The sequence below is a fragment of the Callorhinus ursinus genome, unplaced genomic scaffold (genome assembly GCF_003265705.2).
Source record: "Callorhinus ursinus isolate GAN/ISIS: 27379988/994484 unplaced genomic scaffold, GSC_fseal_2.0 scaffold31, whole genome shotgun sequence".
Classification (NCBI taxonomy): Eukaryota; Metazoa; Chordata; class Mammalia; order Carnivora; family Otariidae; genus Callorhinus; species Callorhinus ursinus.
In genome coordinates, this window is record NW_027397093.1 from 14,955,512 (window position 1) to 14,979,386 (window position 23,875).

General features: G+C 45.7%; 1 protein-coding gene across 2 annotated transcripts in view; it reads right to left on the reverse strand.

Moving 5' to 3' along the window:
• MACROH2A2 (macroH2A.2 histone) overlaps nt 1-16,707 on the reverse strand; it is a 50,491-nt gene extending 33,784 nt beyond the window's left edge. Inside the window, exon 1 of one of the 2 annotated variants that reach the window (XM_025850238.2) lies at nt 14,870-16,707. The gene's annotated coding sequence lies outside the window, so the exon portion shown is untranslated. Of the gene's footprint in view, nt 1-4,442; nt 4,602-14,869 lie in introns of those variants that run through there. The other variant, XM_073878896.1, reaches the window with a different exon arrangement.
• Nucleotides 16,708-23,875: the final 7,168 nt, after the last annotated feature.

Sequence of the window (23,875 nt, forward strand, 5' to 3'; positions counted from 1 at the left end):
CCAGTCTTGGGAAGTCAGCAGTTAAAAACCTGAACGGGTTTTTATCTACTTCCTGTGAATCTCCGAATCTCTGTGGAGGGCCACTCGTCTAAAGAGAAAAGAACTATGGCAATGAGAAATGTGTTTCCATCAGACTAATACTTAAATGTTTACATTTATTTACCTTCTGCTCTATAACAATTTCTTCTCTAATTAGGCAAAGCTAAGGACTACAGTACATTATGTTTGTTTACAAGTTTGAAGACAAGAATATGGCTGGATGAAGCTCTCACAGTGGTTACAGGCACCACATGAGCGCCCCCTGGAGGCTGCACGTGGCCAAGCTCTACCCGCCCCACCCTCCAGGCCAGTCCTGGGGTATCCTGGAGTCCTTAAGAGGAATTGGGAACCAGACCAGAGATAACCTAGATCTGCAATATATCTGTCCTTTCATCTCGGAGAGACCACGAAAAACCAAGATACAAAGTCCCGTGATTACTTGCAAAGCAAAGGGGAGAGTTTTCAGCATGCTAACAGTGGGGACTCGGGGAAGAAGGCCGGAACATGGCTTGCTGCCTGCTCGTTTCCCTTTCCCTCCAAAAGCACAGTTGGAAGAACAAGACTGGTTTTGTGTGTGCTGGGCAGAGGGCACATTCAGACTCCGTTGTTTTAGGGCTTATTCCTATGATGGGGTTTTAAGCCCATAAGGACAGGGATGAGCTAGATTTTACAGATATCACAAAGGGTAAATATTAAATTGCAGCGTTGACTCAGACACGGGCAATAAACTCATGCCAGCCTATTCAAATAACTACTGTATTTCATTGATTTTATGATGCTTTTTTTTTTTTTTACATTTTACTATCTCTAGAAATCAGTATGCATCTTCCAATCTATGACATCATCAATTCAATGAAAGATAGTATTTATGAAGCATTTATTATTGAACAAGAAACTACATTAGTTGTGGAATATACACGGCCCTTGTCCTCAAATATTTTCCAATGAAGTTGCAAGACAGACCGTGACAAAATTTCAAAATAGATGCTAGAGACATTGTTCCCAAACTGTGCACCAAGGTACCCTGGGACAAGTCAGCAAGTGTTTAAGCTTTCAAGGGAAATAGAGTGATACTCAACCTCTGTCGGACCCTGCAACAACCAGGTCAAAGTGTTCCTACCAGGGGTTCATGACAGATTGTACTATCTTCTTTCTCATGATTCCATATCCTACAAAGCTGAGTTTTTGGTTGCTGCTGTGATTAAAGCAAAAGCCAGGGAAAAATCAATGTGGAACAGAAAATGAGAGTGGCAGTGTCCAACCTGATTCTAAGGTTTGAGAAGTTGTGCAGTGCCCAACAGGTGCATGCACCCTCTTTGTAATTCATTGTGGCTATTTAAGAACGGGATACAAATATTCTTTTTTCTTCTTATTCACGTATTAGTTTTTTTTTTTCAAGTAGCTCTTAATTGTTAGGATATAAATACTAAGTTGTTCGGACGTCACCACTTCATAAATAGAACTGATAGGCATTTCTTCTGGCCTAGGCGCTTGGAGGAAAAATGGTGGAGACACTAATTTCTCTGTGAACTGAGAAAGTCTGGGAACTTCCCTGTTAGGGCCCATCACCAACAGGCTGAAACATAATTATGACTTGCTCAAGGTCACTCTGAAGCAAGGAAAACAAAAAAGTTAAACAAGTTATTTAAAATTTTGAGTTTTAGGGGCGCTTGGCTGGCTCAGTCAGTAGAGCGTGTGATTCTTGATCCCAAAGTTGCTAGTTCGAACCCCACATTGGGTGTGGAGATGGATGACTTAAAAATAAAATCTAAAATAAAATTTTGAGTTTATTTTATCTTTAAATCTAAGTAATATTTGCACAAAGTATTTATATTACTTTAAAAGCAAAAAGGTAAAGAAATGCATAAAATGAAAAGCAATAGTCTCCCACCCCACTCTTCCTACCCCCAATCTCGCTTCCAGAGGTTATTCTGTAACAGTTTTATAATTTTAGTTCTGGTGGTCACCTCCCAGGCTCTAGTGTTTATCCTTTTACTTTGTGATTTATTTCCACTTTTAGACAGTCTGTCAATGCCTAAGAAGGGCAATAACTTTCTCCTCCCTTTTCTAGCTGCTGACAGCATACTGCTGTTTTTATTTCCTCTGCTGATTACCTTGGGAACTTTATTTATTTTTAAAGATTTTATTTATTTATTTGAGAGAGAGAGAGAGAGAGCATGAGCGGTGGGGGGGGGAAGGAGTAGAGGGAGAGGGACAAGCAGACTCCATGTTGAGCACGGGGAGCCCGATTCGGGGCTTGACTTGGGGCTCGATTCCATGCCCGTGAGATCAGGACCTGAGCGGAAATCAAGTTGGACCCTTAACTGACTGAGCCACCCAGGCGCCCCTACCTTGGGCACTTTAAATAACACAGTTCAAGCGCTGACTCCCCCAACTTCAGGTGTTCCCTCCTGAGCCACTGTTATGTAGGATGGGGCTGTGCACCTTGATCTCTCCCTGACCCCCCCTCCCCCTCCCCATTCCTACCTCCTCTGGCCCCCTCCCCATTCCTACCTCTGCCCTCCCTGCCGCTATTGTCCCACGCACAAGCTTTATGTTTGGTTCCGGAATCACAGTGAAATCTTCATTTTGGCTCTAGGCTGATGTTGAAAATGAAATGCTCATAGGCAGCATTTATATGATTAAGACTTTGTAAAGACTTGCCCTTCAGAATCGAGTGGGTGCTGGCTCTCATTTCCTTTCTGTGGTCCGGCACTGGGCGCCTCGGGTCTCAGTATCAACGAGTGGATCCTCTTTGTTCTGAAAACGTGTTGTTCAAAAATCATTCCACATCTCACGTGGCTTCATGTTTAGATCCTGTCTTTCTTACATGGCTCCCCGCCGCCCCCAAGTTCCGAATCCCTGTCGGCTCGGGTGGAGGGCAGTAGCTGTGTTCTACGAAGCAGCCGGGAACCCCGAACTAGTGAATGGTGAACACGGCTCCTAGGGGAAACAGGGTTAGGTGGCCGCGAGCCTCTGGTCACCACTTTTTCATCAACAGAAGCAATACACAACCTTGTTTTAAGTGTGCTTCTGTTTAAAGACACCTGATATAATATGTATTGTTGATTCATCAACATTGAACTCACAGGAATTACCGACTCTCACTTAACCTTGAACGAACCTCCTCTAACACACGTATTTCCCCCAGAAGTCACATTTATTTGCAGCCTTCTTGTGCTCAGGAACACTAGACGGCACTTCAGGATGGTGCCTGGGGGCCATTTCGAACAGTGGAATCACCCATGGAAAGCACATAGATGTGCAAACCATGACACCAAACAGGCCATGGAAAGGGCACGGGTTTCCTGAGTGGGAGATGAAAGAGGAAGGCCAGCCTCAGTAGAACTCAGCTGGGAAGGTGAGTGATTCCGCTCAAATGTTTTGCTGCCCTGTGTGTGTCTTTGCAAGACTGAAAAAGCATTGATTTGGGGATGACAAATAAAGTTTGGCAAACAGGCAGACTCCCTAATATGGAATCTGTGAGTAACGAGGGTCAACTGTGCTTTCCTTCGTTCTCGTTGACAAAAGAGAAGTGTGGCTTTGCCACATCCTAAAAATCACCCAGCTTCTCAGTCATCGTTCTTTGCAGGGGCCACTCTCTTCCCAGAATCTTTTATCCTGAAGTCCTCTGACCTCTGACCTCATGCTCCAGTTTGGAATGGTCGCTTCACCCAGTGGTCATCCTGGGACTGCCTTCCTGGCTCATCCCTCACCCAACCTCCTCCTCCTTCTCGGCTTACTGCCTTGTTTGCTTGGGGTCAGCCTCCTGTCATTCTTCAGAGACAGTACAGAGAAGTACCTTTTGGTTTCTTTCTTTTCTTTTTTTAAAAGATTTTATTTATTTATTTGACAGAGAGAGAGAGCACAAGCAGGGGGAAGGGCAGGCAGAGGGAGAAGCAGACTCCCTGCTGAGCAAGGAGCCTGATGCGGGACTCGATCCCAGGACCCTGGGATCATGACCTGAGCCAAAGGCAGACGCTTAACCGCCCGAGCCACCCAGGCATCCCTACACTTTGGTTTCTTACACAAATGGGACTGTCTTTACTGAATGATCTTTGGAAGATCATTTGGTAGGGGATATAATTTTTATCATCAAAATCATTTTGTTTCAACATTTTGAAGCCATCAAACCATTGTTTTTTTTCATCCAGTGTTACAGATAAGTGTGGTGTCCCCAACCCCCCAAGCTTTTTAGACTGTCTCTTTCTGTTCTAAAATTTCACAAGGATGGATCTAGGTGTGGGTCTTCCCCGAACCCATTCACCCCGCTCAGCCCTTGGCGATAAAGCCTGTTAAATCAATCAGAAGACTGGTGTCTTTAATAACTCCGGGCATTCTCTGTTACAGACTTGGTCATTCCGCCCCATCGCCTTATTCCTCCTGCCGGTCCCTTCTCTTACCGGAATGCCTGTAAACCAGGGGTTGGAGCTCCCGGATTGCTCCTCCAAGTCTCCCATCTTTTTCCATTTTTTTTTTCAGTCCTCTTAACATCTAATTTTGGCAATCATATTATTCATTTCCAAGAGCTCTTCCTTGTTCTCTGGTTGTTCCTTTTTCACATCAGCCCCTTCTTTTATGAGCGCACCATGTCTTCAAGTCTCTCTGAGACTAGTTAGGGTGTGTTTATGTGGTCGTCTGTTCTGGAAATTATTTGATTCAGTCGGTCATCCCGTGTATTTATGTTCATCTTGCTCTTTCACGTCAGCTTTCCTTCAATGTCTGGTGAGCTCTGGTCATGCCTTCGTGTTTAAGAATGAAAGACAAGGCTGATCATTAAAGGCAGATAGAAAAGCTTTCCTCAACTGTTGTCAGCGAGGCATGGATCCTGCCTGGGACCTCTGGGTGCGTGCCTAGGGCCTGCCATACAGCAGGCACTGCCTGCGTGCCCAGTCAGGGACTGAGAGCCCCCAAACGCCAGAATGAGAAAGCATTACTTTGCGGAGCTGCAGACGTCCTAGAAATTCTAGACCTGCCCTGTAGTTGTTCAATTTCTCTCTTTTTTAAAAAATAAGCCTTAACAGATTCCTTTTTGTAAATAAACAAATTTATTTATTTTGGGGGGGGAGGGGCAGAAGGAGAAGGAGAGAGAATCTCAAGCAGGCTCCACGCTCAGTACAGAGCCCGACGCAGGGCTCGATCTCGGGACCCTGAGACCACGACCTGAACCGAAATCTAGGTGGACGCTTAACCAACTGAGCCACCCAGGCACCCCACATAGTTGTTCGACTTCTTTAGAGAGGAAACCTCAGATTGTCAGTTGGGGGGATAAATGCGGGATTGCCAGAAACCCTGCCGGGAGGGGGGGAGGGAGAGGGACCAGTTCAGCCGGCCGTTCTGGACGCAGACTCTCAGCAAGTCCCCGCCTATCACCCTAACCACCTTCAGTGCAGCTGCCACTTGCCTTTACTCTTGCCCATGGCCTCCCGTGTGACACTGTCTGCATGGTCCGAGGCACTTTCAGTCTTCAGAAACTTGTTGAAATCGCCCACCTGCTGAAGATCCACACCAGCCCCCTGCCCCTTTGCTGTTTGGTGTTTATTTACCTTGAAATTCTTTACCATTGTTTTTGGGGGCTCCAAGAGAGGGGAAGCACTTGTGCTCTGTCCATCATGTAGAGCTGGAAGTGGAAGGTGTCATTTTAACTTAACATCTTAGCAAACATCATTTGGGAATCAGCCTAGAAATGAGTACGCTGGTAAGGAGAAAAAGCTCAACTGTTTTATAATTGAATAATAATGTCATATTGAAAACTTTAGATCACTTTCATCACCAGGTGAGTCACTGGTCTTGAGATAATTGAGGAATATAAAATTTCATGTCAAGAGATTATGTGAGACCCCTTAGTATAACCAAATCAAATTCAGTGTGTCTGTATTTGCCCGACTGTAGCATATGGGATTCCTATAAACAATATTTATAATTATACTGTTATCCCAGAAGGGAGGAGAAGAAAGAAAAGAAAAATCCCAAGCATTTGCCCTTATTGAATGAACTGCTTTTGGTGGGAAACAGCAAACTTTGCTTAACACCCTGACTGCCTGCCTTCACGAAAAGACAAAATAGTCTGGTTTCTTTGGACTAGTATTTTCTTTAATTTAAATACGTTCTTTCTCAAGCATAAAGAGCTGATCAAGAGGAACCCATTTTTTTTCTGCCTCAGACAACTTCTTGAAATTTGTATTACATGTAAACTGATGAGGAATATGACACACTCTAGCCAATCCGCAAGACGGTCCATTAGAAGCCGCCAGCAATCCTGATTTCAATAACCATTTTTCTGCTGTTAAGCTGCCGCAAAGCGGCTTTTAAAAAGAGAGAGCAGTCATTTGAGATTGGGAACGGTCACTGTGGACCGCGTGTCACAGGTGAGGGTTGGCTGGGCTGAAGAACCACCCTGACAAAGGATCTGGAATTACAAGACAGCTTATTTTAAAGTACTCTTTTGAGCTTGTTCTCTTCAGAAGTATACAGATCAGGGGTTGTAGGGAGGGAGTGATGGGGAGCAGCAAAAAAGTGATGGGGAGCAGCAAACGCTCACGGGGCAGGCTGGGGGGGGCCCATCTGCCTGCAGGCTACTCCCGGGGGATGGAAAAATCTGAGGCAGAGCAGGGGTTCAGCTGCCTCTTCTTTAGTGAGGTGGGACCCTGGGGCTGGCAGGGGAGAGGGGCTTGACCCCTGAACATCAACAAGTCTGGGACCTTGTTCTATCCCTGCACTAGCAGAAGCCTTGGCTCCTGGAAGATTCTCCCAAAGTTTCTGTTGAATAAGTGAGCAGAAGAGTGAGTCCCCATAAAAAAGTATATGAATCAAAATGTTTTATCTATATATTACTTTAAACCTGGAAATAAGAGGTCTTGTAGCTTTTTAGTGATGGGAATGATTTTTTTTTAAAAACTTTAAGTACTGTTTTAAAATTGCTGAGATGTATTCATTTTTTCATCCTCATGATATTTCTCTAATCTGTAGTATCGTGCTTCAGAATATCTCATATTGTAAATATTTATGAAAAAATGAGGTAGACACCGCAATGAAGCATCTTCACTCTGTCAGTTCAAAACTCTCCTTTGGGAGAATTAAATGAGATGAAATAAAACTCGGTAGGACATAAGGGAATTCAATACAAATGTATTAACTATATGTAGAAATATATTTTTAAAGGACATTAAAAAAAAAAAACCCTCTTAGCCTCACACCTAATAGAATTCTAGTGTATTTTGGTGTGTTATGTGTTACCCTACTACGTACTGTATTAAAATAATAGTTAGTATTATTTTGTAGCTGTAAAAACCATTCTCAGTAACACTAGCTAAATCACCTGCTCTATTACATTTCCATTTATGAAGTCCAAGGGCAAATCATTATTGCACAAGTAATACTTTCCAAACCGTTTTCATCCAAGACCATCTTTAAGTGAATGAGAATGGTCAATAATTTTATCGTCATATATGTTAAAGCACATTAACAATTTATAATGTAAAGAGCTATATCAAATGCAATTTCATCAAAATGACACACAGATCAAATTAACAAAATTAACCAACCGTGAACATTAGAACCAAGCATTAACCCAATTTATTTAAATTATACTATTGGGTTACAAATCATTCCCTTTTTAAAAAGTCTTTCAAGTCATGTCCTGGAATAATCTGGGAGGAAGTCACCTGCCAGTGCATTCTTTATAATCCAGAGTCAGAGCGTGTGTGGCCAACTCCTTCGAGAGGGGATGGGGAGAGGAGAGCAGAGCATGGGTGGGGGGCGCAGACATGGCGTGGATTTAGGGTATATGCTGCTAGGGCGGTACTCAGTGACTTTTAACAGGTTTTGTTACCTTTGTTAAACGCGAGCTCAAGTTACTTTTTAAAAAAGACAAAAGGACAAGTTGATATATATTTAGTCTCTTCGTTATTAGCCTGCCATTGTCTAATATAAGTATATTTGGCTACCTATGGTATTGGTTGGATGAGAAATGAATATAAGTGAATGAATAAAAACAATTTTTATTCTTATTGGATCTTAGTCATGCAGCCCAGAAGAAAATTGTCTTCCTGAGTCTATTTATTCATGGAAAACAAAATAAAAAACAAACCCTTTACGGGGTCCAGCCTGGTCTCTTATCTTTTTGCTCTTAGGAATTGCAAACAGGAACAGTGGGCAAGTTGTCCTGTTTCTTCAAAATTGAATAGTTTCAAATTAGTAGTGAGGTTTATTGTTATCAACGGTGGCCTCTTGCTTCTCTGAGCAGGGGACCGACTTTGAGCCAAGATGAGCTTCTCAAGTGAAGGGTGAGGAGATGCGGGAGTTTGCTTTGGGGCTGGGATTGAGCGTACCAGTACCAGACAGCAAGTAGACTGTAGCCCCCGGCGCTGCCTGATCCACCAGGGGCTTCCAGAGACATCCATGACTGCTGGGCCCGAGTACACAGTGGGGACGGTTGTGGGCACTCAAGGCAGAGGCAGCTGCCCCGGAACCCCTCTTCCTCCATCCCTCCCTTGCTTGTCCCTCCCACCGTTTTCCTTACTGCCAGTCCTAGGGCAGCGGCTGCACTGTGGGTGCAGTGGGGCTTGGGGGGGCTGTGGCTCCCACCGCCGTGTTCTATGCTGGTGATATGCAGTGTCCTTCCCTGGTTATGGCTGTGTGTGGACTGGGCCTTGGCGGTCTGTATCGCTGCACCAGGTAAGGGCAACCATGAGGTGCCTTTCCATCTATGGGTGGAAGCTGCTAGACCTCAAGGGTGCAGCACGATGGCAGATGGGAGGTACAGGGGACCAGAGCAGGGAGGGGGGTGTGGTGTGAGGCGGTGGGGGCTCCAGTCTTGCACCCACCACCTGTGGCCCTTAGCAAACTCATTGATTTTTCAAAACCTCCCTGCCCAACCCTCCCAACTTTGCTCAAAAAACAAACAAACAAACAAACAAACAAACAAACAAACAAAAAAGAACAATCTTTCAGGAGCTCCAACATATAAAACAGATGGAAGGAAGGGGAGCAGTCCTGGATGGAGTTGAGATGTGCCTGAGAACTTTGATGGCTGGGTTCCCACCTTTCCTGCTTTGGGCGTCTGAGAAATGACAGCCATTACACCTGCTGACCTGTGAGGTCCTTTCCGCCCTGAAAGATGCTCTTATTCTATGAAGATGCTCAAAAGGTCCCTCCTTCTGACCCCCCTCTGTTACATCCACAGACATGGAACAACCCGGTAGAATGAAGTCATATCCAGATGATCTTTCCTTTGAAGTGACTATCTTGTCATCCATAGTTGTAGAAAAGAAAAACCAGACCTGAAAATTCTACTTTGCTTTGTTCCGGAACTGCCTCTTCTCCACCCCAAGACAATAATCTACAGTGTTCACTGAAGAGCAGCGGGGGTGAAATCCAGTTTTGTAGCAAGGGAACAACGCTGGAGTTGGTTAGCACAGCACGGAAATTCTGGAAGACTGGAAGATTTGCAAGTTTAGCATACTGGAGGGGGACCCCGTGAATTATCATCGGATCTTAAAGTTTATGTTGTATATTATAAAAGCTATTGGAATTTACCTTTTCATATTCTACTACCACTATTTAATTTTAATGGCTTTATTGAACAGTGAAAGCAGCACAAAAAAGACGTCGCATAATATATGCCATTATTAGGGCCAGGCCAGTAAACGCAGGGCCTGGGTTTCCCAGGATCAGTTTGATTTTACTTCGTTACGTTTTTGTCCAGTTGTTATGGAAACACCCCAAATTTAGGTATCCAAACTATATCATCAGGACTGCCTCTTTTATCCAGAAACAAGCCCCAGATCTCTGATCAGATCATGTGTTGCAATTTTGGGTTAAACAATATTGTCGCCGTAGCTAATCCTGGCGTCCCCGGAATGAGCTGGAGCGAACGTCCCTGTGCTGAGGCTGGTGGTCCGACGCGGACTTCCACATACACACTTCTGTCAAAGCATGAGAATTCTGACTTGAATTACTTCCTCCATTCCAAGTCCAAATTGGCAACGCCAGTCAAATAAATCGGGCAAAGTATGATGGATGGTGGGATGGATAAATGAACAGCAAGGGCTTCAGAGAAACCACCAAATTTATCTTATTTAATACTTTGTGACAAGACAGTTTAAAGTACAGTGTTGTGTGGCTCAGTCGGATAATCTTTATCTTTCATCGGACAGAGGCAGGTAAAATGGTGAGGCAGGGAAGTTTTTAAAATAAGACTTTGCATAATGAACATAATCTGAGGATCGCTGGGATGGAAGCAGCCCCTTGTTCTCACCCCAGGGAGGGGAGGCTGTGGGCTGTAGAGTGAGGGTGCCTGGGTTGCGGCCCCAAGTCTACCTCCAGCTGTGGGCCCCACTTGACCTCTCTTTTTCTTGTCCGTGCGATGGGTCTGATAATAGTACCTACCTATCGCGCTGTTGGAAGAACGAAAGGGGTGAATACGTAAAATGTGTCTGGAACAGTGCCTGGCAGGCAATAAGGCGTTTAATAAACATTAGCCATCGTGACTTATTTCCACAGAAGAAAGTTCTAGAGGACGATTTTCACGGAGTGCAGGCTGGCATTTCCCATTTCAAAAGCAACTATGACAATACCGTAGCGCTGGGTGTTCTGTGTATACCACGAGGCTTGAGCTCAGCAACATCTTCCTAGGAGCTTGTATAAAGGGGTGGTGATGAAATTAAATTTCCACCCTGGGGAAACTCCGAGAGCTACCCAATCTACTGAGAACTTCAAGACAGTGAGTACTTTTGTTTTTCCCAAGGCGGGGCACTTTGGGGCCCCTCCTAGTCTAATCCTGTATTCCCAAATTCCATGTGTCTGGGAATTCACAATCATCACATGGTTAGAATCCTAGGATTTCATAAAGTCATGATCTAAGACTGAAAGGGACTGGAGTGATCAAGTATTTTTAGTGCCCCCTCCTGATTTTAGCCACCGTAGAATGTGTGGCATGGGAGGGGCGGTGGTCAGTAAACAGCTGGTCCATGACCACACAGTTCATGTGAGACCAGACCTACCACCAGCCCCCTCACCCCCACTTCTGGAACCCTGGTCTGGGGCTGTTTTTCCTGCACTCGGTTATACCTGGCAGTGTTATGTACTCAGAAGCATTTGGGGGGCTCCTTTTGTGACTTTTTGGGGGGAGGAAAAATGAATTATCCTCTCAAACACTCATCTTTCCCTCCAACATAATTCCCAATATACATTCCAGTGTGCACCCAGGAGGAAAAAAAAAACCCTCCATCCTGAAGCTTTCACTAGTTTCCTTTTTTTAAAATACTACTTTCCAATATCATTGTTAGAAGTTACGTCCTCTACTGGCTCATTTTTTTTCTCTTCTAAATCTAATTTAAGATATTCACAGAATCATAGCGATCAAACAAATTGTAAACTGTAGGTTCAGTTCGCTCCTCAACTTGAACCTCAGCAGCGCAGGCCGACCTCAGCCTCGCGAGGGAATTTACGTGATGACGTGATGACGTTGAAGAAAGAGGAGGAACTCTGGGTGGTCAGGCTTCCTTGGCCTGCCTCGGACCCTTTCCCCATCTCTTCCAATCCTCCTGCGTTCTCTGTTGAAGCCTACTCCCAGCTCTCTTCCATTTTAAAATTCTATTCTCCCTTTAAAAATTGTTGTAGCATTTTATTGCGGCTGTTATTACACATTATCAATCACTTGTAACTTCTTAATTGTATTTAGTTATGCAAGTAATACAGAAATTAATTCAAATTGTAAAATTTCAAATGTTGTAACAATGGTTACAGATGGGTATGAATAATTGTATGACTAAACTCTTCCTTGACAATTCCTCCAGTGCTCGTCTCTTTCAGTGGGTGTCTTTATAACCTTCCTCTCTATTTATGCGTGCATTTTTACTTACAGAAATGCATAGTATTATTTTGTTTTTTTTTTTTTTACATAAATAGTACCATACAGTATGTATTGTTCTGCAATTGTCTTTTTCATTAATAATATGTCTTGGTGACCTTTCTGTCTCAGTATATACGGGCTTACTTCATTCTTTTTAACTGTTGCCTAATCTATCCAGAAGATAGATGTACTGGATTTTATTTAGCCATTCCCTATGATGGCCATTAGGTTGCTTTCAGTTTCAAAACTACCAAAACTCTACAATGAGAGGGAATTACCTAATCTGAGCATACACGTGCCTGCTTCCCTAGGATACATACCAAGAAATGGAATCGCTGGGTCATAGAGTGTGCACATTATTAATTTTAACAGTGCCCTCCAAATTGGCTGTACCAATTTACACACCTGTTAGCAGTGTAAGAAAGTACCCGGTTTCCCACTCAGCTTGCCAAGATTAATCACTTTTTACCTTGTCTTACCTGCATATATATTTTATCTCCTAGGCTTGGAATGTAAGCTCTCTGAGAGCAGGGCCCATGACTTTCCCATATGTGCATTTTTTCCCCCAAACAGAGGTGTTTAATAATTGGTTCTCAGTAAATGTTTGTGGAGTGATCTCCAACTACAACCTTTGCTCATCTCTGTGCAAAAAAAGCACGTTTACCCAGAGCGCATCTTTTAGGTGATTTCTTAAGAATGAAAAACATTTTTTAAAAAGTTGGTTGGATTTTTGTACATCCTTCTCCCTGGACAAGTTACAGATATCTTTCATTTAAAGTTGCCTGCTGAAAACAGGATTCCCTCCTGCTCTGCTGGTAGGAGGCAGTGAAAACAGACCTGGCTGTCTCAGACAATAGCTAGCAGGGTGTCCCACCCACTGGGAAAAGCCTCAGAATCCCTGGGAACTAGATAGAAGATGGGATGGGGAGGGAGTAAGGTCAGACTCTTTGGAACATTCTGGACCCAAGGAGGGAAATTCTTTTACAGAGTTTTGAAATAGAGGAAACTATTAATAATGTCCAAACCCCAGCAATAAATGGATCCAGGTGAGGAAGACCTGTGACAGGCTAGCAGAACTGGAGTGGAGAACTGGAAATAAATGTATTTTCAATTTGGATCCACGAAAGGGAGGTTTTAGAGGTGTGAATTACTGGATGCAAGATAAACTTTTCCTCCAGGCAGAGCCTATATTTATTTATATGATAATCTTGGGCTAAAGCGATTCTAAAAATCCATGAGCGTGGTTCCAAATCTTGCCGTCTGAACACTCATTTGAAAAAAAGGAGTTTTCCAAAGGGGCTAGAGATAACTTTCAGTTAAATATGAACGAATTGAGAATTGCGTGTCGCTAAATAAGAAACAGCACAAACCGAGGCGCATTTCACTCTTGATAACGTTTCTCTAGCTCTCGCCCACTGAACTGTTTCAATAGCAACTGTGCAGCCCAGGTCGGGTACAGTTGTATTTGGACACAAACACAAATGAGGAAAGTGAGGAAACCGTTTGCTAGGGTGGACTGACCGCCTCCAGGGGCGTGGGGGGTGTAGGCGCGGGCCCTGTCTGGAATTCCCCTGGGCTGGACGGGCACGGCAGTTCACCTGCGCCGCTGGAGTGCGGGGACCCTCTTTACCGTCGGGGCTGCACCGCCCCAGACACACAGGGACACGCACTTTCGTTTCTCAGCTCGCATCTTCTGGCCCTTTTCACCCCTTCGCGCACCATGGGACGGTTGTCACCAAACCCCAGCAGTGACCGGGCCGAAATCAAGCCCCCGGTGGCCCAGGTCGCGGCCGCAGCAATCAGAGACTGGAAACTCCTGGAGGGGAGGTGCATTTGGCCTTTTGGGGGCTCAGGGTCCTTTGGCCATTGTTGGGAGGAACAAAGAGGGCAGGAGCGGAGGGCGCCCCCATGAGGCAAGGCGGGGAATGACACCGACCAGCAAGATTTAGGCGGCGGGCGAAGCTGGCAGCGGGTGCTCGGGGAGAGCGGGCTGCGAGCCGGGGAGGCAGGGCCGGTCCCGCCCGCCGCGCCCCGCACGCGCCTCGCGCGCCGTCTGGCGCCCGCCGCAGCCCTTTCCTTCGTCGCGGCCACTTTACTTTTATCCCCCTTTTTTCCTTTTATTATTATTATTATTGTTATCATTATATATATTTTTTCCCGCGCAAAGCGGGAAGCGGGGACTGCCCAAGGGAGCGGCGGAGGGGCCGCCATTTCCCGGGGAAAGCGCAGCGCGCGGCGGCACCGGGCGCCCCGGAAAGGGAACCGGAGGGGAGTGCCCGGCCCCGAGCCCTCCTCCGCGCCGGCCGGGGGCTCACGGGGCTCGCGGCGCCCGGCTTACGCGCAGCAGCTCCCGGCCTCGCCCCCGCCGCCCGCGTCCCCGGCCTGACCTTCCGCGGCGCGGCCCGCCCCCGGCCCCCGGCCCCGGGCCCCTTCCCTCCGGCCGGCGCCCCCGCGCCCCTTCCATTGTCAGCCCGGAGCGGGCCGGCGCGCAGCCCCGCACCCTCGGAGGGCCCCCCCCCCCCGCCCCCGAGCGGCCCACCGCCCCGGAGCAGTCCCCGCGGCGGCTGGGCGCCTCCCTCCTCCGCTCCGGCGCCCCGAACTCCGCATCCCGGGAGCCCTCGGCTCCCTCCTGGGCCGGCCTCGGCGCGGCCCGCCGCTGGACCCCGCATCCCGCCGCCTCCTCCCTCCTCGCCCAGGATGCCCCCAGCTCCTCGCCGGCCGCGGCAATTTTACCGCTTCTTTCGCACCCCCCCGCCCCCCGCCTTTATTTCGCGAGGAAGCAAGTTGGGCAGCTTGATTTATTAATTCTTCTGTCTTTCTTTTGCGGGGAGGGTCGGCTATCGGGGTGCGCCCGCAGGGGCCGGGCGGCGGGAGAGGCAGGGGTTCTCTCCGGCCCCGGCACTGCCCCCGCGGCGCGTTTTGTCTCCAGCCCCCGGAGCCCCCTGAACAATAATGCCATCGCCATGGCGGGCTCACCTGGTGCTGCGCCGCCTGCTCCGGGCGCCCGGTGCCCTCGGCGCGCCGCTCCCGGGGCGCAGGTTCGGCCCGCGCGGCGCCGGTGCCGGGCAGGACTCTTTGCCTTTCTTTGGGTTCTATCGGTGCTTGTCAATGGCGGCAAGCGGCAGTTCTCCGGGCCGCGGATAGTAGCGGGGGGAGGAGGAGGAGGGAGAAGGGATTGCTCCTTCTCCACATAACCACCTCTAGGAGGAGTCGCTCAGCCTCATCCCCCGCCAGCCCAGGCTCCGCGACGGGTCCGGGGCTTTCGGTGGGGCTTGATGAGCTATTGTCCTTCAGGAGCATTAATGATGAAACCGCGCGGCCTCCGCGTCGCGGGCGGATCTGCCGGATGCGCTGAGGGCCACTTGCTAAGATGAGGCTTTCCCCGGAGCCGGGGACAGAAGCACTACGGTCACGATCCGGAGGCTCCGGATAGCAGGATCCACCTTTGGTGGAAGAAGACGGCGTGGGCGTTCATCATCGGGCAGTCCTGGGCAGAGCCTTAGAAGGTTAAAGCCCAAACGGCCCCCTTCGATGGTCTCGTGTCCTCAAATAATAACAAATACTGTACAGGAACATTCGTGTCTGCCACTGGGGCTGTTGCATAGGGTGGCCACGGCCACGAGAACTGAGAATGTGTATCCATGCCTGTTGGCTTTTTATAAATTCAGACCAGTTTAGATTCCAGCGTCGCATAATATTCGCAGATGTATGTTTTGGTGGGTGAGACATAATTTTAAATTCTGTTGCTTTCTCGTGTGTTAATTTGTAATGTCGAAGCAGGTATTGAGATTGGCACGGGGCTATTGTCTTAAGGACCAAATGTTAGTTTCCGGGAAATGTATTTTTACAGGGATGTGGCGGACAATATCAGGTGTGATCATGGGATTAGTAGTAGCTCTGTTCTACTGGAAGCCAGTGCTGTCCTTTGTAACTGGAGATGCAACCCCGGGGCTCCATGGCTGGGGGTGAGTCAAAGGAATGTGTTTATTGCTGGGAGAAATGTTCACTTGCTATGGGCCATCCATGCTTCCTCTGGTTTCTCACCGATGAGTCAAAGGATTGTGAGAGGCAAAATTTTGACCTCTTTAAAAAAGAGAAACCGACAGGAGAACACAGTTCTCCAACATTGATCAAATGGGTGCTTTTCAGAGCCTTTCCCATTTGGTAATATTGTGTACATTTGCCTCTATAAACCTGCAAATGTTTAGGCAGTGGGGAATATTGGGGTGACTGAGAGCCTCCAATTGCCTGAGTGGGAAAGAACCCAAATGCCCAGCTGCCCTCTGATTTACACTAGTCAGTGGGGGCTGTTGATGGAATTAGTAGATAGCGCTTTAGACCATATGCATTTTGAACAAGTGTTTTGCTGAGAAATCTGTCGACTTCCCAAAAGATCATGCATGTATCAGAAAGGTATAAACAAATCTCCGTTTGTTTAAATCTCATATGGCTTCTCAAACTATCCTGGACACAATGGTCTCAGTTTATGGAGACTTCCTTCACTCTTCTGCCTGTCCCTTTTACCCTCTCTGTGTTATGACCTCACTGTTCTTTGTCTTTGAAGGTACTCTCCAGGTCAGAAGTCTAGTCAGGATAAAGTCCTCTTTTCCCGGGACATATATTTAAAGGGTTTCAAATGATCCCTTGGAGCATCTCAAATGATTTCCACTTCCCTGTTCTAGAGGAAGTGCCTATCTCCCTTCTCATACAGATTTCTGGTGTCCATTCTTGATCAGAAATAACCTCCGGGCCAACATTCAAAAGGGTTCAGGAGCTGTCTGGGAGTGCTTGAAAAATACTCCTACCCTGTGACCCACTCAGCCAGGCTGACTGAGATATAGTTGAATAATTCATCAATATATATTAAATTCACATTCTCCCTGTAACTTCGCAATAAAAATGGTACGTGTGGTCATTTTTATGTGCATTTTATGTAACTCATTTCATCCTAGCATTCTGTTATGTGCTATCCTGAGAAAGGCTGGTCTAAGAATTTACTGGTCAGCATTCTCCCATTTCCTACTGGTTGTTTTCTTCCAATAGATGATGTAGTCACAACTCAGGGAGTCAAGGGGGGGTGTCAGCTTCATAAGACTCTTCTTGTTCCTTGAATAGAAGGGATCATAGAGTTCACCTGCCTTTATGTTATAGGAAGAAATTTGATATTCAGGTGGGTCAGGTGACTTAGTCAAGGCCACGTGGGTGAAACTCCAGTGCGCTTACGGATACCCAGCCTAAAGCGGTTTCCCCCAGCTCCAAACTTCAGAGGATGTATAGGGGACAAATAAGCAACCTAACATGCAGAGCTAGTTAAATTATACATATTTATTAGTGGACATTTGACACATGAACAAAAACTTAACCCAGATAATATTGTGTAGTTAAAATACATTTAAAATGGTCAACATAATCAGAAATTCATCAGTAATTGTAAGTTCTGCAGTGGCCTCTAGCTCAGGGAATCGCAGACAAGGGGAATAATAAATAGTAATAACGAGAGTTCACACTTAGGAATTTTTCCAGAATGCACCATACTTTCACCCTTACTAATTCATTTAATCCTCACAACAACTCTGTGGGTTGGGCACTATTTCCTTCCCTGTATGGATGGAGAAACTGAGGCAGAGAGTGTATGCAAAACTTGCCTGAAGTTATGGAGTTAGGAAGTGGTGGTATCCAGTTCTTAGTCCCTGTGCTAATCTGGTGTGAGGGGTGTGTGCATTCACTTTAGGCAAAGAACTTTTGTGATTGGTCACAGGATGGAAAGTCCCTTGACCATTCCCAATACATATCCTCAAGGAGTCAGTGAAAAACCTAATTTCAGGAGGTTCGGTTGATTACCACTGCACTGAAAACATTTTCTTAAACTCCGACCTGTATATGTGGATAACATTATGAGTAAACGGGTTGATTGTGAGTTGACTCCATCAGCGACAAGGATGTCTAGCAAACATTTTATTGAGATGCAGGATGAACTGCTTCTCCACGTAGGGAGTCATGTAGCATGATTTAGAGATGGGGGGGGGGAAGAACCAGCCATGCAACTAGATTCATATTCTGTGGAGTCTACTAGTCATTCGTTCATAAAAACATCTATTTCAAAAATAGCTTCATCGATTTTGGCCCCCCAAACAGTTTTATTTTCTCATGATCCCAATTTATGTGAATTGAGTGGATGTTTATTTTCCATGATTTGTTCTAATCTAGTTCATGACACCTATTATAATTTGTGATCATTTTACCCTTCTGAGATCTTGGTATGCAATTACCCTATTAATTTCCTGACCCTCGCCTCTTCCAGAAGGACTGTATCATGTGGGTATATATTTATATCTGGCCTACGTGAGTGTATGTGTATTATGTGTATAAGATTTATATATCCAGATTAATTTCATTTGAGAATTTCTGATCCTCTTTGAAGTAACTTGAGATTCCCGGGGAGTAGCATAAAAACAGATGGAAATCATTGGTTTAAGCTCTTCTTTGAATGTAAGTTTGGCAATTCTAGATGCTGTATTAATTCCATCAAGGCACCAACTGGCATAACTCTAAATAGCAACTCGGAGGCCTGAGGTTATGAGTGCAGACAAAGCACCAGGCTAAAAAGTACCCCACCATTCTAGGAAACGAACACAGCTTTTAAATGTACCCTATAACCTGAAAAATACTAGGCAATCTGAATTAAGATTTTTTACTAGCTAGAAATAATTAAAGTCTTCCCCGGTGTTATATTTTGAATAGCGAACATTTGATTAACATTTAATTAAACATTTGATTTCCTTAATCAAAACTGGTGGCTTTAGGATCTTCATCACTTATGAAAGGGAATGATGTCTTTAAAGAAACACATAGGCACTTATTATGCCAACAAAGCCTATTCTTAGTAGTTATGGTTAAAATGAACATCTTCGTCTCCTCACAAAAAGAACATCTTAATAGTCCAGGTTTTTAAAACAGCAACAAAATATGTCCTTTTTGATGCTAAGCCCTGGCCATTTGGTTCCGGGAGAAGGGGATTTATATGAGTGACTGTGTGTGTGTGTGTGTGTGTGTGTGTGTGTAGATGAATATCTATGTATACACATCTCTCTATAAATTTATAAACATTTGGTGTGTGTGTTATGTGTGGCTATGTTATGAGATGGGTCATGACTGCTACTGCAGTAGGCTCAGAGTTAAGGGTGATTTGGATTTTAAAGGACTCTACCAAATGTTTAGCATTTAACCGATGATGAACTGTCCTGTAAAAGAAAATTAAGTGTTGCAGGTTTTTAAGAGAAATATGTTATCAGCCCTGATGATGCAAAGTTGTGGTTAGGAAGAGAAGGCGCGGGGTGTCATTATTAATGGAAACAGAACCCGGAGCTAAGGGGAGTGTGCCAGTTGGGGTCTTGCTGTGTTCGGTGCCAGAGCTCCTCTGGGAGACCATCCCCTTACCTCCAGGCAGAACTCTTTGCCACGATTGTGATGGGAAGTGGCAGCATGCCTCTAGAGAGATTGGACCTTAGCATCTGTGTTGGGAGATCTATGCAATGTGGACTCACACCCAAACAAAATTGCTCTTTACAATTTAGACCCATTCTAGAGAATGGGGGCACAGATTTTCCAAATCCACAAAAGCAGAATACCATAGTAAAACTGTAATTTATTTATACAAATGGTGTGTTTTTACAAAGGCCATCTGTCAGTTGACTCTCTGATCTAAAACAAATCTGTTTGTTCCCCCAAAAGAAATAACATGTCTGTTGAAAAAGGATTTATGGACGACAGGCTGCCCATTCCACCAGCCATTGGTATAATAGTAACTATTTATGATATATTTACTTCCACAGGAGTGCTGTGAGTGGAAACTATTACTTGTAAAGTATGGTAATTAATTTTCATTACCTCGAAGCCAAGAAATGGAGCCCAGTTGCATTTATTAAGATTATTGCATGAAAAACACATGTTTCTTCTGGGGAAAAAAAAATCCAAATAAAAGTAGGCAGAGAGCTTTGGCCACGTGGTAGCTCACTGCTCTGATGGGTGGTGGTAGGGACATGGGCTTGCCCTCAAGCGCTGGATTCCTTTTTGGAGGACAAGGAGACAAATCATTATTGAATGACCCTGGCCACTTGATCCCTAGGCACCACTGATGGCCCTTATTGGAAATTAGATCTCACTAGTAATACTAAAAGGAACAAGGACTCTAGGCTGAGAGAGAGGGATATGGAAGAGGAGGGAAGACCCCCTGCTCCCATCTCCTGTACACAAAGGTGGCACTCAAGTGAATATTTATAAATATTTATTTCTAAATGGAACCTCATATTTTTTAACGGGCACTCTCTGCAAGAAACCGGGCCAGGTCACACGAGAAGTACAAAGAGGCATCTTTTATTCTCAGGAAGCTTGCCATCTATCTGATAACCGAGGGAATGGCAGTAGGTACAGAAATTATCGATGCGAAACTGTTAACAAGGGTTAGGAGTTACCTCGTCTCTGAACATCTTTCTTAAATTGACACCAGTTCCTACAAGCATTCTTCCAAAGCATTCTTAAAATTAGCTAAACCAGGTTTCCCCCCAAATGTCTTATTTTATTTTACTTACTTTTAATTTATTTTTTAGTTTTCAAACATTTTAAAAATAGGTAATACTTGAATAAAATAAAAAAGTACCTAGGTCGACAATCCATAGGGTCCGTTCCCCTGTACCCCCCAGGCAGCCAGCCAAAGTAACGTTCCTTTGGTGTCCTTCCAAGCATGTACTTTTCTTCCTGTTTGTGGACAGAGGTCTTATCTGTCTTCCCTGGACTTTGGAAGAGTCCTAGTAGTCTGTCCTTCAGGGGACAGACTCTTAGCACGTGCACTGCTCTCTGCTGAGGTCTCAGGCAGAAAAGTGGATGCAGAGGCTCAGAGGCAAGACACTGGTGAAGGTATAGATCTGGGATCTCCCGTCAGTGCTGCACAGGGAAAGACATTGGTCTCCAGACCTAGGAAAGTCCTCACATGGGATCAGTCAAAGCTCAGGAACACAACTGGCACCGAAATGCGTTTTGTCTCTCAGGCTGACAGTCCAGAATCCCACCTCTGAAGATAAGATAAGAGGACCGTCCCTTTACTTCCTGATGGATCCTCGGAGATGCCCAGATGCCACTCAGCTTTATTTCCCACAAATACCTCCTGGTAATGGAGCTAGAGACCAAGTGAGCTCTGCCTTGGACCCCCATTATGTAGACAGGTCTCTCAGGATAGTTAGACTGAGTCTGTTTGCCTCCAAGCTCCACACTGCAAAGGGCATCAGAAATGATGAGGTGGTTTTTGGTTGGGATCACATCCAAGGGCATTTCTACTTGGGACCTCTGCAGCCTGGGTCCACGGTCAGGGTCGCCTGCACTTAGGGCTGCTGCTCTCTGGTTGGGCTGCCAAACTTCCCATCGGGAGGCTGGCCTCAGTCCAGCCCTTGGGGGAATCTGAGGGTAGAGGCCCGGGCATAGCACTGCCCCGGAGGCTGCATGGGCAGGAGGTTGATACAGCCAAAGCGTCTAGGACTGTGGGAGAGCGGGGCTGGGGGCAGCTCATGGCTTCCTACAGCTGTTGAACTGTGGCCTCCTCAGCTCTGGTTTTCAGAACTTGCCTGCCCCTCTCCTACCCTTTATAGAGGAAATCCTGTGTCCACTCCTGGGCCTCAACATCACTTCCTGCCTCACCTAATTATTCCTTCGGTTTCATTTGTGCTGGGAAAGAGTACTCGAGGCAAGAGGGGAGGGAGTTCACGCTATAGGAGACTCGGTCACTCACACTTTTGCTATTCATAGAGGTTTCCACCTCAGTTTCTTTCTTTCTTTCTCCCTCCTTCCCTCCCTTTCTTCCTTCCCTCCCCTTTGAAACTCTTAGCTTAGGTTCTTGGACACTTGGAGGTCCCCTGGGAGCAGTTAGGGCTCTTGGAAGAAACTGGGGTTCTGGAATGTTTTGTGTCAATGTGCATTTCTGTTGAGAAGATCCATCTTATGTTGTTGGCAGGTTCTCAAAGGGATTCCCGCCACAAAAGTTAGCTAATGCTGACTCGGTTTTCCCACATCGTCCCAGGCTCCTGTCCTCACCAGCTGAGCTCTGGTTCCACTGTTATGAGAAAATTGCATTCCGCCCTTTACAGTAGAGGTGGACAAACTTATTCCATAAGCCCGATAGCAAATATTTTAGGCTTCTTCATCATGAGGCAAAGCGGAGGTTAACATGCAGGTATCCATATAACGAGAGAGAAATTTCCGTAACAGTTTTATGGATAAAATGTTGACTATAATAACAGTAGAATACAATTTTTTTTGTAACACAGGTCTCCAAATGAGAAGAATGGAATTCTATCTTAGGGGTGATAACATTTCTCATAATAGGGGTTCAAAGTTAGTGTTTGCAATCAGCAAAACCGGTTGCAAATGTTCATCTGCTAATGCATCCTGGCTAATCCACTGCTTGTATTCAGACTGCCATATTTAACTGGAGGAGATCCTTCATTACATGCAGAAGAGATTTCTTTTCTTTTTCACATAAGGGGAATAAATGGCTCAGGGATGGTCAGCAGGTGGAGGAAGAAACACACTTCTCCGTTGGGTAAGGAGATGAGCTGTTGGCACACCACCACACTTCCAACTTGTTTTATTTGTGTCCATATCATTCATGGAAGGAAAATGAGCTTAGAGATGAAAGGTGTGGCCCAGTCCCAGCTCCTCCACTGTGTGACCTTGGGCAAGTGATGGAACCTCTTTAAGTCTTAGTTTCCTCATCTATAAAATGATAATAGCAGTTAAGAACGGGGCTGGGGTTCGGCTCGGGTCATGATCCTGGAGTCCCGGGACCGAGTCCCACATCGGGCTCCCTGCTCAGCAGGGAGTCTGCTTCTCCCTCTGACCCTCTTCCCTCTCGTGCTTTCTATCTCATTCTCTCTCTCTCTCAAATAAATAAATAAAATCTTAAAAAAAAAAAAAAGAACGGGGCTGGGGGGTGGTTACCAAATTCTGCTTTTGGAATTATGCCTTTAAAGATTTGCTGTAAAGTGAACCTAAAATGAATCTTTCAAAATGAATGTTACTTAATATATAAGCTTAATGTATTACAATATCAATAGCTTTTATTTATTGAACACTTTCCTCGTGCTTGGGACTGCAAAGGACTTCAATAATGGTAATGAGGTTAATACTAATAAACCCGATTGCATGCTTACGATGTGCCATGTACTACTCACTGATTTATAGGCACCAGCTCATATACTCATAATAACCACTTAGGACAGTTCCATTACCAAGAGAGGTTGGTGGTACCGCAACTTGCCTAAGGCAAGGGTTTACACCTGTCCCTATGCAGACTCTGACGTCTTTTGCTTTTTGCTATTTTCTTCATTCCTTTCCACCTTTTCATAAAATGTTGTATCTGATTTTTAAAAAAGATTTTCTTTATTTATCTGACAGAGAGAGAGGGAGAGAGAGAGAGAGAGAGAGAGAAAATAAGCAGGGGGAGTGGCAGGAAGAGGGAGAGGGAGAAGCAGGCTCTCCAGTGAGCAGGGAGTCCCGAGGGGGACTCCATCCCAGGACCCTGGGATCATGACCTGAGTCAAAGGCAGACGCTTAACCAGAGCCACTCAGGCGCCCCGATTATCTGAGTTTTTAAAAAGTAAGCTCTATGCCCAACTCGGGGCTTGAACTCACAACTCACAAATGAGCCAGCCAGGCGTGCCCTCTGCGTCTGGTTTTTTAAAAGAAAAATTAAAACCAAGTAGGTGAGATTAGAAAACCTCAAATGGACCTTAAGCAAAACTTGTCTCTAACTTGAAACTTAACGGTTTTGAACCCATGGCCACAACACGGTTTAGGATCATGGAAGGGGACATGGGGTCATCCACTCTAACCCCCCGCCCAGCATGGGAATTCTCTATGTGACAGCCTGGGCAAATGGTCACTCAGCCTCTGTTCTAACACCTCAGTGGAGGAACTTTTACCGCTTTATTAGGC